General features: G+C 41.4%; 2 long non-coding RNA genes across 2 annotated transcripts; both read right to left on the bottom strand.

Annotated features, from left to right (window-relative positions):
• Positions 1-8,354: 8,354 nt before the first annotated feature.
• Positions 8,355-11,311, bottom strand: LOC143935389 (uncharacterized). Its single transcript, XR_013263501.1, has 2 exons — positions 10,308-11,311; positions 8,355-10,095 (listed from the first exon to the last, which is right to left on the bottom strand). It is a non-coding gene; the product is annotated as an uncharacterized LOC143935389 (long non-coding RNA).
• Positions 11,312-11,435: 124 nt separating this feature from the next.
• On the bottom strand, positions 11,436-12,705 carry LOC143935383 (uncharacterized). Its single transcript, XR_013263499.1, has 2 exons — positions 12,103-12,705; positions 11,436-11,656 (listed from the first exon to the last, which is right to left on the bottom strand). It is a non-coding gene; the product is annotated as an uncharacterized LOC143935383 (long non-coding RNA).
• Positions 12,706-13,075: the final 370 nt, after the last annotated feature.

Raw genomic sequence — 13,075 nt, 5'->3', positions numbered from 1 at the left:
TATTACACGTTTCAAATTGAAAAAAAAAAAGCATAAAATAGTAAAAAAAATAATTTAATTTGTAAATAACTTTAATACTTTGTACCATTGCTGACAACTAAAGTGTTAACAAAAAAGTTGTGGTAGGTATCTAGTGTAAAAATTCCTGACCCTGCGCCGCTTGCTGGGCTGTACATTTACTTCTCCTTACCCCTGCATTGTTACAAAAACCCTCACCCCTGCATTTAGACACTAGTCACGCTCCTGACCCCTGAGTGCCTACAAAAGAAGGTCCCACCATGTCACTTTTGCACCTCCACAAGCAACCCTATTGGCAGAACTGTACAGTGCTGCAACTGTAAAAGATTATAATGTGCACACTATACTGGGAAGGGGTGAACAATTTGGCATCTTTGCCATGGGGACTGGAAGACCCAGTACCACCACGGGTTCTACCAGATTTACTACTTAACACCACATTTCCCCCCCCCATTTGTCCCCTTCTCAAACTAGGTTCTCACCCCTTTCAACTCCAGATACTCACCCTCATATTTATACTACTAAACCACTAAACATTCACAACTCCCACTCAAACTTTTTCTAAGGTGACGCAATAGCACAAGAGACTAAGCATTGGCTTGTATTTTATTATGAAGTTTTCCTGATGTCACTATGCAAAATCCTTACCATTGTTTTATTGATACCCATAATATTGTTAACTCTCTTGCACACTACTGTTGCAGTCATCACAAGTTTCTATATACTATGATCAAATTATTTTTAGAGGTTATATCTTTGTGTGAAAATAAAAAGGTACACAAACTTTGTGCTACCTTTTGTTACCCCACACATTTCCTGGCTGCATGACTAAGTTATTGACTTAGACCCAACAAGCAAACTTGTTCCCAAGCAGTGCCCGTTAAATACTGCATTCATCAGAACCGTCAAGTACTTGGCATTTTCAGGAGAGGTCAACAACGCCAGCCTTTATAAAACCTCCCTACAGTTTTGCACATTAAGGTACTGACCAGTATCTGAGCAGCACAAACTAAAAATGCTATTTAATTCACTTTTGTTATTCAAAGCAACCTCCCAGCCTTGCTATGCTTTTTGTTGGGAAATCACTTCCCTAGCATTACTAGCTACAGCCATCTTGAGTATGAACAGAAGAATCATGTAGCATTTACTTCCTGGAATCCAACTGCCCTTAGTTCAGGCATACAGGCAGGAGGGTGTGCTTAGCTGAGAAAGCCCCCACCTCCAGACGGGGGAAAAAAAAAAAAAAAAAAAAAAGGTGTTCATAGACCCATGGGATGTATGGCATCAATTTGACCTAGACCAGAAACCAGGAAGGAACAGATTTCAAAAAAATATAAATAAATAAAATAAAAAAGTTTAAAAACACATATATCTTCTGGCCCTACTTCTCTTAAAAATCAGTAGAAAATCTGATAGCATGTATGGGGCTTGTCTTCAGATTTACCAAAATCATGTAGGGCCTGTCTGCATAAAAATTTAAACTCCTAAGGTTTGACGTCATATTAAATGGTTTTGGTAAATCTAAAGGAAAAAAAAAACAGCAGAAAATCTGATAGTGTGTATGGGGCTTTAAGGGTCACAGGAGGGCACTGTTCTGCACTCCTGTAACCCGTATTTAGCTGACAGTGGGCTAAAGTCCATTGTCGGCTGATATTCAGGTGGTCCAGACTCTGGAGTGATTCTGGCTTTAATGTTGGGATCCACCCAGATGCCTGACCAACAGCTGGGCTCAGCCAGCCGTTCCCACACCCTTCCACAGCCTGGCACTCCAGAGGGGGAAGAGCAGAGAGCTGGTGACTGACCTTCTCTGAAGATTGAGCGATCAGCAGTCTGATCGCTCGGTTATTGATGTAGAGGCAGCAGGGGACAGATGCAGCATCAGATCGATGGTGCATCCACCTGGGTGAGTATAAATGTTTGTTTCATATCCCACACTTTGTTATCAGAATTGTTAACATTAAAGCAGTTGTAAACTGTGGCTGTTGGAGGAAAAAAAAAAAACCCACCTGGCCCAACGTGCTAGTATGCATCACATAATAGCACATGAAATACTCCCCTTGGAACGAAGCCCTCCAACGCTGTACTGTCACCACTGATATCTTCCCCCGGTCTTTCTTCCAGGTTCACAAGCTCCACCTATGCGATTGGCCTGATCCAATTTCACCCCCCCCCCCCCCCCCCCGATAGGCAGGAAGTCGAGTGAGGGAATGATGGCTCCCACTCGACTATGCCATTGGATGACAGGAGGGACATCAAAACGGCACTTCTGCCCAACGGCCTTAAAAGGGATTATGCTTTTAAGCTTTTAAGTGTAAATGTGAGATCTGAGGTCTTTTTGGCCCCAGATCTCACATTAAAAGGAGGTCTGGTCATGTTTTAAAAAAAAAATAAAAAATAAAAAAAAACATTTAAAGCACCCCATCTCTCCGTGCTTATGCACAGAAGCGATTAAGTCACACCCGCATACAAAAACAACAGTGTTCAAACCACACATGTGAGGTATAGCCACGATCGTTAGAGCAATAATTCTAGCAAAAGACCTCCTCTGTAACTCAAACTGGTAACCTGTAGAAATGTTTAAACGTCGCCTATGGAGACATTATACTTGCCTCCTTCTCGGGTGCGCCTTCTGCTTTCCTGGCCCCTCCCTCTGGTGAGGGCCCCCTCAGCCAGCAGCTTGCTACGGGGGCACCTGAGCAGAATCAGAGCTCCATGTATCCAGACACGGAGCCCTGACCCGGGCCCCTCTCCCCTGATTGGCTGACTGATTTTGAGCGACAGCAAGCACAAGCAACATTGTACTCTACTTTCGAGCAAGGGCCTTGTGAAATGCATAGAAGTGGGAGAATTCTAAAAAAATACCCGAGTACCAAACCATGGTACTTCTAGATAAAATATGTAACAATGCTAAACACTTTCAATATCCAAGATACTCTCTGAATGGTCTCGTATCTGGAACAATAAATGTATCTGAATTATGGAAATTACAAGGCTTTTCCACACTGTCTAGATGCGGGGTGGTTTACATCCCGCAGTTATACCAAGATGGCCTCCTAGGGGATTTTCAATCCTTGAGGGAGGAATATGATGTACCAAACGTCTTATTCTTCCAATACCTACAACTTAGACATGCCATTTCAGCACAGGCTACCCAGTCCACTAGACCCTCGATGCTCACACAACTATTAACAGTCTAGGAAAGGACAGATATCTATATATGACTCCCTAATATCGCAGGTAACCAGAGCTATGGCATTAAAGTGCAGGACAAGCTGGGGGGGGGAGGATATAGGTCACATAACAGATGAGGAATGGTCTGCTATAATGTCAAATGTACACAAGGTGTCACTCTCCTCTTCCCAAAAACACACACAACTACTCATACACCGAACCCATATAAACTACACAAAATGGCATAGAAGAGATCATCCATTTTGTCCTTGTTGCAAGGTAGATAATGGTACCCTTAGTCACATGCTCTTCATGTGCCCGAAACTGCAAAAATATTGGTCCGATGTAATTAACTCTTAAAATATGGAATCTTACATTTGCAGATGACCCCAAGCGGTGTCTGCTGGGATGGTTAGACGAGGAATTGCATAGAGAAAACAGAACTAGAAAATGGCTGTGTCACAGCCATACATGGAGTGGGTTAATGCCATAAACACCCTATTGAGGGAAAAGTTGACATACCAACACAGAGGTAGCCCAACAAAATTTGAAAATATTTGGGATCCCTGGGTTAGACCCATTCCAACTGGTCCAGAACTGAGTACTTGGTGGCAGGACATAGACACCCGCCCCCTCTTATGAGGATGGCAGCTGTTATACAAGGTGGGTAAAGGATGGGATGGTGACAGACTCAGAATGTGGATCTGAAATATTCCTGATGAGAAGAGGTCTTGCTCTGTCAGTTAAGCCATAGAACTTGTCACTGCAAACCCACCCACTGTTTAGAGAGGGTGGAGTACACCTACACCGACCAATTGTCCTTTTTAGACACAGTAATATATAGAGATTTGTCTTTTTACATGGTCTGATTTCACAAAAACATACAAATGTATTGCAGAGTTTAATGGAAGCCTTATTATTGGCTTACCTCTAGGTAAAAATAAGCAAGCCGTGTTTACTACCGCTTTAATCTTGACAGAGTTTAGCTCAGCTAAAATAGTCCAAAGAGTGGTTCTAACACCATTATCTAAAAGTTTCAACTGGAGTTGGGCTTTAGATTTAGACACTGGGAAATCAACTTGCCTGAAAGTCACTGATTAGCAAAACATGTAAGGCATCTTCTCGTATGACTATGCATGTTCCAGCTATATACTACAGTAATATGAAAACTGCTCAAAGATGGGCAACGTTTTATACCTTCTTACAGGCAGTGAAGATACATAGGTCAACCACACGAGTTACAAAATTATTTTCAGCATCTACAGTGCAAGCATATATCTGAAGCATAGCTCTTTGTACTTCCTAAAAAAAAAAAAAAAAAAAAAAAAAAAAAGTTTACCCAGCAAAATATGCTTTATAAAATGCACTTAATTTTTTTTTCAGCACTAATACATAGAACCATTTACATCAAGTTTACATTTTTATAATCAAAGGCCATTTTATCTGGATTAAAAAAAAAAAAAATCAACCAGCAATCGAAATCACGTTTTGTTAACGATTAATTGTGCAGCTCTGCTGTACATAGCTGAGATCTTCAAAATGAGTGCCATGAGGGTAAAGCCTGGCACACACCAAGAGCTTTATCTGTTCAACCGCTGCAAAGTACGTACAGCAATCTCCCCTGCCGACCTATTGTGTTCTGACGGGACAAGCAGAATACTCCATTTAGCACTCTCCGCTCCTGGTTGAGTGCTGATCGGGAGTCAGTTGGATGCTGGTTTTCCAGGCCGAATGTCAGCCAGTTTTTTTTTAACAAGCAATGTATGCCAACATTTGGCCTGTGTGTACCCAGCTAAAAGGTTCTGTGAAAATCTATAACCATGTATACAACTACATTTAGAGCTTGTTCCCATTACCCACAAGCTAAAAATTCTCCATTTTACCATGGAGCCAGGTGCCTTTTATGCTGACCATAGATGGGGCAGTGCAATGTGCTATTTCAGCACAATACACAATTTTTAACCTCTTCTTGACCAGCTGCCGCAGGCTGGCTCCCCTGCCTGCGCAAGCCGCCGTAGCTATACGTCAGCTTGCAGGATTGGGATAGCAGGCGCACGCTCCCCCTGCACAGCGTGGGTGCCGATGCTTGTGGCCATTGGTCGTGATGACCACTGGCCACGAACAATCGTTGGCAGGAGACACAGAACTGGGACATAGTGCTGATTTCTGAACTGCAAGTTACATTTTAAGTCTGAATAGGACACATTGAAATTTATTTTCTGTGTGCCCTTGCAGAGATACAGAAAACTGCCAATCTCTGTACAAAAGTATGAAAAAGCCCCAAGAAGCACCAAGTACTATAATGCCAGCTGCAATGTCAGACAGGGCACCTCTTTGACACAGCCAAACACCACAACTAGCAAGGAGATTACCACTTTACTACCAAGCCCCTGGCTCTACTTCTCAGAACTGGGCCAAGGCAAACCCTTACATAAAGGAATGCAGAGGGAGGAGAGGCAGACAGTACATGCTATGCAGGGCTATATATTCTTTTAGCACAAGGTTTACATAGACACAAGATTAAAGCAGAACTATGGGTAAAAATCAAAGCTGCCAAAAAAAAAAAAAAACACTGGCAGGTGGAGAGTTGCATCAGTGCCTACAACTGTCAGGTTTTATTGATTTAATTAAAGACTATAACTTGCATACAGTCTATAACAAGTCTTTTTCTGGGGAATGTTTTAGACATTTGCTTACAAGAGAGCTCATATCTCTGAATGGGCAGTTTAGTATCTGACTATTCAGAAGATATTACTGCAAAACAAACTGGTACCTCACTTCTGGTTGGCTGTAAGCAGTTAAAACATGCTCAGATGCAATTTCATTTAAAAAATGATATGCTAAAATTTAACACCCCCTCCCCCAAATAAAAATCTATGCAAACTTTACTTTGGGCCCTTTCATAATAGTTTGGCTGCTCCAGCCAATGCAATCTCCATGGAAAACTGTTTGCAATTTTGTGCAGTGCAACATGTTAACCATACAAGAAATAACAGTCTGGTAAGAAAACTGCACACTTTCTGTAGAACATTTCAGGCATACATACTAGGAGTGGGGAATTTGTACCTCTGACTGTGGGCTGTTTAGTATCTGGCTAGTCTGTCAGAAGATATTACTGCAAAACTGGTACTTCACTCCCTGCAAATGAGTAAAGATGTTCAGATACAATTTTATATTTACCTAGCTGAAAGTTACACTAAAACTTGATTTTACCCCTAAAACAAACCTATACTAACTTTATTTGGAGCCCTTTTGCAATAGCAGGCTTGGGCTATGCAGTCTCAATACAAGACAAAAAGACAAATAAACCTTATTGCTTATGGTTTCATTGCACAATGTGCATAAAGAGAAAAAAAAAAACACATGGGTTTTGCTATAAGGAACTACTTTTGGGAATCGGTGCAATGCTGCAAAGTCGGCATTGCACCGATGTCACAGTGCTGTTGCCAGCAATTTTACACATCAAAACGGCCAAACGTGAACGTGGGTAACTGTTTAGAGTGAGACAAGATGTTAAAGTAAATCTATAGGCAAATATTTTTCCCCGTTTTGTATAGAGGAGAGTTATAACTGTCAGATTTTTTTTCACCATTGCAGAGATTTCTCTTCACTTCCTGTTTCATAGCCAAACAGAAAATGAAAAGGGAATTCCTTGGGGACCCCCAGAACTAGTGTACCCATTGGAAAACTGGAAGGTTTAGGACAACCCAAAATGTTGGATTTTCTTTTAAAATTTTACTTTTAATGGTAAACGGGACAAATAGGGAGGTTGAATCTCTTTAAAGGGTGCACAGACAGCAATACATTCCTTCCCCACTATCAAAAAACAATTTTTTTTTTTTTATATGTTGGTTATACTTCTAGATTGTAAGCTCTAATGAGCAGGGCCCTCTGATCCCTCCTGTATTGATTTGTATTGTAAGTGTACTGCCTGCCCTCATATTGTAAAGCACTGAGCAAACTGTTGGCACTATATAAATCCTGAATAATAATAATACTTTAACAGCCACATTGGAACAATAAGCAATACACATCGACATGACCATTTTGGAGCAACGCAAAGCAAGTGGGATCATCCTATTCTACAGCATACAAAGAAACAAGGTTTAACATTAACACTAGGTTTTAACCCAAAACAAACCTCATTCACATACCATTAATTATAAAATCCTATGCCTAATATTTGACATTATTCTTCAATACCCTATGAGAGTAAATGGAGAGAGGTTGGGTGTAAACTCACTTCAGCCAAGCTGATTAATCTTGTGTATTTTAGGACTTAAAAAAAAAAAAATAATAAATTGCTGCAGTTCGATAGGATTGCTACTGTAGCACTGCAAAAAGCTTGGGAGTACAAAAACAAATTTCTCAATACATGTGTGACATTTTTTCAAAGCTGAAGAAAGTTAACCATCCACAATAAACCACGACTGATCCTTGCAGTATTACTAGGGGGCTTGCTTATACTTTTTACCTCAACCTAGCTCCAGTTAAGGAAAAACCTCATACACTGTCGCGGGTAGGCAACCTGGGGCCCTCCAGCTGTTGTATAAGTACAAGTCCCATCAAAGCTCTGGGATTAACTGCCAGCCTTGCAATGCCTCATTTGAAATGTCCACAACAGCTGGAGGGTCCCAGGTTGCCTACCCCTGCTCGACATAATTTGAGATCAATTGCAAAGAGCACATAAAGTTCCTATATACATGCAGCCTAAACCACATACATGATTTGATGGAAAGTTTTTGTTGAATAAATAGCAAGCTCTGGGGCTCATTCACATTTTTTTTATTGATCTGAAGTAAGGTTGCAGTCACGGAACAGTCTGTTAGCTTGCATACATGTTCCAAGCTCACGACAGCAGCATAGAAAAGAAAATGCATGACAGGCAGCATTAGCAGTTCCTATATGTCTACCCTTATTGGTTTAAGAATCTATATGCAAAACCAGTAATTGGAATACCTGCTGAGCATTTGCACAATCCCTCTGTATATTCACGGGTAGCACAAAACTAATTTTGTTCCACGTTTGCTCCACGACAGTTACCCAGCACTTCTCCATTCAACAGCCGAAACACTCAAGTAAAAATCATCACTTACCAATCTTATTCCGATTGGAATGCTAACAGGATAAATGGTTATAAAGACTCGCATAAAATGAGACTGAGGTTTAACCAATAATTGTTATTTTTATTTGAATGTGGTATCCACAATGAGGTTGAGCTTTACATTTCATCTGAGGTTTTATTATGTTGCAGATTCATGATACAGTTTTAAATGTTTACTATTTATACACTTGATGCCAAGTAGCACACAGATTTAAGGCACATCTAGCACTGACAAGAGTTAGGATAGGATGGTGAAAGCAAGTATTCCAGAACTATGTTTAACCAAGTTTCACGTATTCCATTGAAGCCATTTCAGAATGACAGGCTGTTCATTAACAGACCGCTTTTGCTAGTTTAATATGTATTTGTTTAATGAGGCCTTGTGCATGAATATTACATATGTAAGGCACATTAAAGCCATAGCATCAGTTTTAGATTAAGACAGACATTTTTATTGAGATGGCTTTTAATCTGATGCTTTTTTTAGCACTATGGTGGTTTATTGTGTTAAGTGCTTGTTATGCAGTTAAATTTGTGTGGAACCATCCCGTAAGTAGCCATGTTTGGTGAACAAGGTATAAACTGATAAGCTTTAGTAATAACTGATACCTAGCCCCCAGTAATGTTCTGTATATCCCACCAATCCTGAGAACTGCCATGGCATGTTGCACACCCCAAATGTTTACCAGTGTTATGAGCAGTGGTTACCCAGGGATATTAGCTAAGTAAGGAATTAAATAGTTTTAAGGTTTTATGATCCTTTTACTGTATTTAATATGTATTGACGTTCCAGCTTGTTCCTTTGGGAATCCTCAGCTGAGTGAAGCTTTGGTTAGCTGATGTTCCAGGATGACTGTTGGTCCTCATCCTTGAAGTTTGTTAAAGCGAAGCTATGTTTATTAAAGCGAAGCTATTTTTATATTTGTAATTTTATCATTTGATACCTTATTCAACAAATGTACCTTTCATGCTTTTTTTTTTTTTTTTTTAAACAAAGGAATAACGACACAATTTAAAGAGCTGTTAAATAAAACACAGACACCACTACTTGGCCTCATTATAGAGGCCTAAAATTACATCAAAGCTGTCTGGCATCACAAATATGCAAATACAAGGCTGCAATCTGCAATAGTACATACAAAGGCTAAAGCGTGGCTCATCTGGCACACACTAAACGCACAAATACTCGTATTATAAAATTACAGCATTTACACACACACAGTGACTTAATGCAAATATCAGTACAAGTGATAAAAAACATATTGAACAATTTTCTATGGGGTTCCAGTGAATTATAAAAATATCACGCAACTTCTCACTGCAGATCCAGTGAATTTTTAAAACTATATCTTTATGTCCATAACATGCAGTGTTTGGAATTTATTTGATCCTTATTTAGGGGATGGCTCAGAACTTAAATGTTCTTAATAAAGGGCTTGCTTATCTTCATAATGCAACATAATGTTCAGAAGACTTGGGGCTCCTTAAGGGTTAAAGGAAAGTGATGGTAGGGACCACACTAGAAGCACATCTTTATTAGGGGGTCCCACCCCAGGGGATGTGTTGTGATGACCGTCAGGAACCATGGAATCCTTCCAATGATGGGACAGCAGTAATGGGACTTTGGAATGCAGAATACCACAGGCACACGTAGGAACATCTCTGGCTCACAAGGGAGGGACTCAAACTCCTAAAGGCACACTGAGCTCAGGTCGTACATCTTGGGCTAGGGGAATCATCATGTAAGGATCCACTGTTGTCCTTGGCAGAAACACACGGAACTGCTTCTACGTGGGTGTTGTCTGAAAAGAATCTAAAAATAACCATTTATAGCCCCACCCCACCCAGATATAACTACCTAACCACCTAACCCACCTATCTACACACTAACCACATGGGAAACCTAAAGGGTGGTCTAGTTATATTCACCCCATCCCCTTACAGCTAAGGCCATACATATCTAAGCTAGATTCTCCCCAAATATACCTAAATCATTACAGATAAAATTAAATACCCATGCCATGCCAGATGTCTGCATATAACGCCTTTTAATGGAACTTGACTGTTTAAGTCTACAGATGAAGTCGCTTATTCAGTTCAGTGCTTGAAATGGGATGAAATTAGACCTGGAAAATAAAATTAGAGACAACTCAATTCCCCCCAACCCCTACCTGAGAAAGTTTGTTTGGAACCGCTTCCTTCTCTGTCACTATTGTACATTCACAGACTGCCACCTAGTGGCAACATTCATAAAAGATCAGACTGCAGCTGCATCACCAGCAACCACTCCCTGTAGAATTTATTTTTATCCCCACACACTGCCACCTAGTGGTGACACTTGTTACAGACAATGCTGTCATAAGACTGCAGTACTGTCACCAGCGGCCACTCCCTTTACCATTTGTACATCCACACACTCTTGCCTAGTGGCAACATTTATATTACAGACCGTACTGTCACTAGCAGCTACTCCCTGTACTATTTGTACATCCACACACTGAGCTATCCAGTGGCTACATTCATATTACAGACAGTACTAGCTTAAAATGGAAGTAAACCCTTCCAAACAACTTTGACCTACAGGTAAGCCTAGATTAAGGCTTACCTGTAGGTCCAAGTAATATCTCCTAAACCTATATGGTTTAGGAGATATTTGCCCGAAAATGGGCACCGCTGTCTACGGCGCATGCGCCGTAGACAGCGGCGCGCAGGCGCACTAAATGCGGCAAGTCCAAGAATGGATTTGCCAAATTTGTCTACTCCCGTGCGCATGCGCGGGAGTGACGTCATCGCGGCTCCGGCGAATGGCAGCGTCGGAGCTCCGAGACGCGACTCCCGTGCGCATGCGCGGGAGTGACGTCATTGCGGCTTCTCCGCTGTCATTCGTCGGAGCTGCGAGAGACGCCACAACCAAGATGGATGCGGCGGACTACAGGTGACAGCGGCGACTTCGCTGGCTCCTGTGTCAGGTAAGTGACACATAATGAGCTACTATGCGATGCATAGTAGTCCATTATGCTTTACCTTTGCAGGGAAAAAAAGAGGAAGTAAACCCATCAGGGTTTACTTCCTCTTTAAGACTACAGTAACATCAGCAGCGGCCACACCCTGCAATGTTTACCATTGAACGCCCACGCACACTGCCACCTAGTGGCGACATTCATTATGGACCATGCTGTCACAAGACTGCATTAGTCACCACAGAACACCCCGTGAACATTCAATCTAAAGACACAATCAGAATACACCTGCTTGTCCCTGCTCCTCAGTTACGGCACGGAATGCACGGCTCCTTGGGATCGGCAGTTCCCTAGGGTGAGCAACATTCAGCAGATCGATAGTACCTCGTTCTTGTGAACAGTCCTAGGAATCACAAAATGACCATACATATATGTAACTCCCCATATATCATCCATAACCACCCCCACCTCCCCCTACAAGAGCAGCACAAATACCCACACAATGCCATGTAGGAACACATTAAATTACTTATAAAGCAATTCATAGGCGCCATTATATGTTACTGCCCCACCCAAACAGCACATTTGAGCCCTTCAAACCACACAGTACCGCTGTATAATGCAGTTTGGCGCGGCGCAGTCTCAGAACGTGCGTTATTTTTTTTCTGCATTTTTGTAAATCTTATAGCCCATTGAAATGAATAGACTGGAAAGAAAAACATCCATTCTAATATGAATCCGTCCATAATGTTCTACAATATAAGTGACCACTCACATATATTATGGATTACTCTGAGGCTTTCCTGTACCCAGACCCATACTCACCGCTGACACTCACTATATACTTACCATCCATGTCAGCGCAGCCCCTCTGTGCCTCGGCTCAGCCGCCACTTCTCTCCTCTTCTTCTCTTCTTCCTCCGCATCTTCCACCCGAACTATTCTTCGCCCGCCCGTTCCCGTCTCTTATATAGACTTCAATGTCTGCGCTCTGTTCTTGTATCCTTCCGCCAAACTGACTGGAAAGTAGTCCCGCACGTAAAGTTTCCATTCCCGCCTGTTTGTACTCGGACGGTGTGTCTGCGGTGCTCTCGTTCGACTAAAGTGCTAACAAATTAGTCACGTAATTACACCGACCCTTATTTCAAATACGACTAAAAAACAAAGTAGAAGTTTTAAGAACTCCAAGGACCGACTTTGTGCGCATGCGCCTCGGCCCCTCCCATTCTAATGCTCCTCAGTTCTGCCTATTTTAGCGTCCCCGAGTCTGTACACCGTGTGACATTGTGCCAATACAATATCTTTATTTATAACACAAACGTTAGAAAACTATAAAGTCTTAAAACGAGACGTGACACTACTTCCCTCACATAATCCGGCGGAAGAATACAGCGGTTAGCCGCGGCGGATTGATCTCATTTCACACATTCCATCTTCGAGATAAAAAAAAAAAAAAAAGCGAGCGGATGGATATTTACTGCAGTAAAAAGTGGATCCGGCTCAGACTGGTCTGAACTGGTTCTGAGGAGACGCTCGATAAATAATGAGCTTTTTTTTTTTCTTTCTAGAACGTTCAGAAACAAAAAGATGTTACTTTAGTTGAATAACAGAAAGCTATAAACTATTTTTTTCAGAGGAAATGTAATTATGTTGTAATAGCAAGTTATTAACAAATAGGGAAATATGTAATAGATACAAAGTACCTCAGTATGTGTATCACAAAGAATAATGTCACCTCAGGAGTAGAAGACTTGTGTTTATTCGGTTGTATTGTGCGCTTGGTCGTTTTTACCTACAGATGAGCCTATAATAAAGCTTACCT

Source organism: Lithobates pipiens, unplaced genomic scaffold, assembly GCF_037356315.1.
Source record: "Lithobates pipiens isolate NorthernLeopardFrog02 unplaced genomic scaffold, aLitPip1_a1.2 Scaffold_10, whole genome shotgun sequence".
Taxonomy (NCBI): domain Eukaryota; kingdom Metazoa; phylum Chordata; class Amphibia; order Anura; family Ranidae; genus Lithobates; species Lithobates pipiens.
This window is presented reverse-complemented; position numbering and strand designations above follow the sequence as displayed.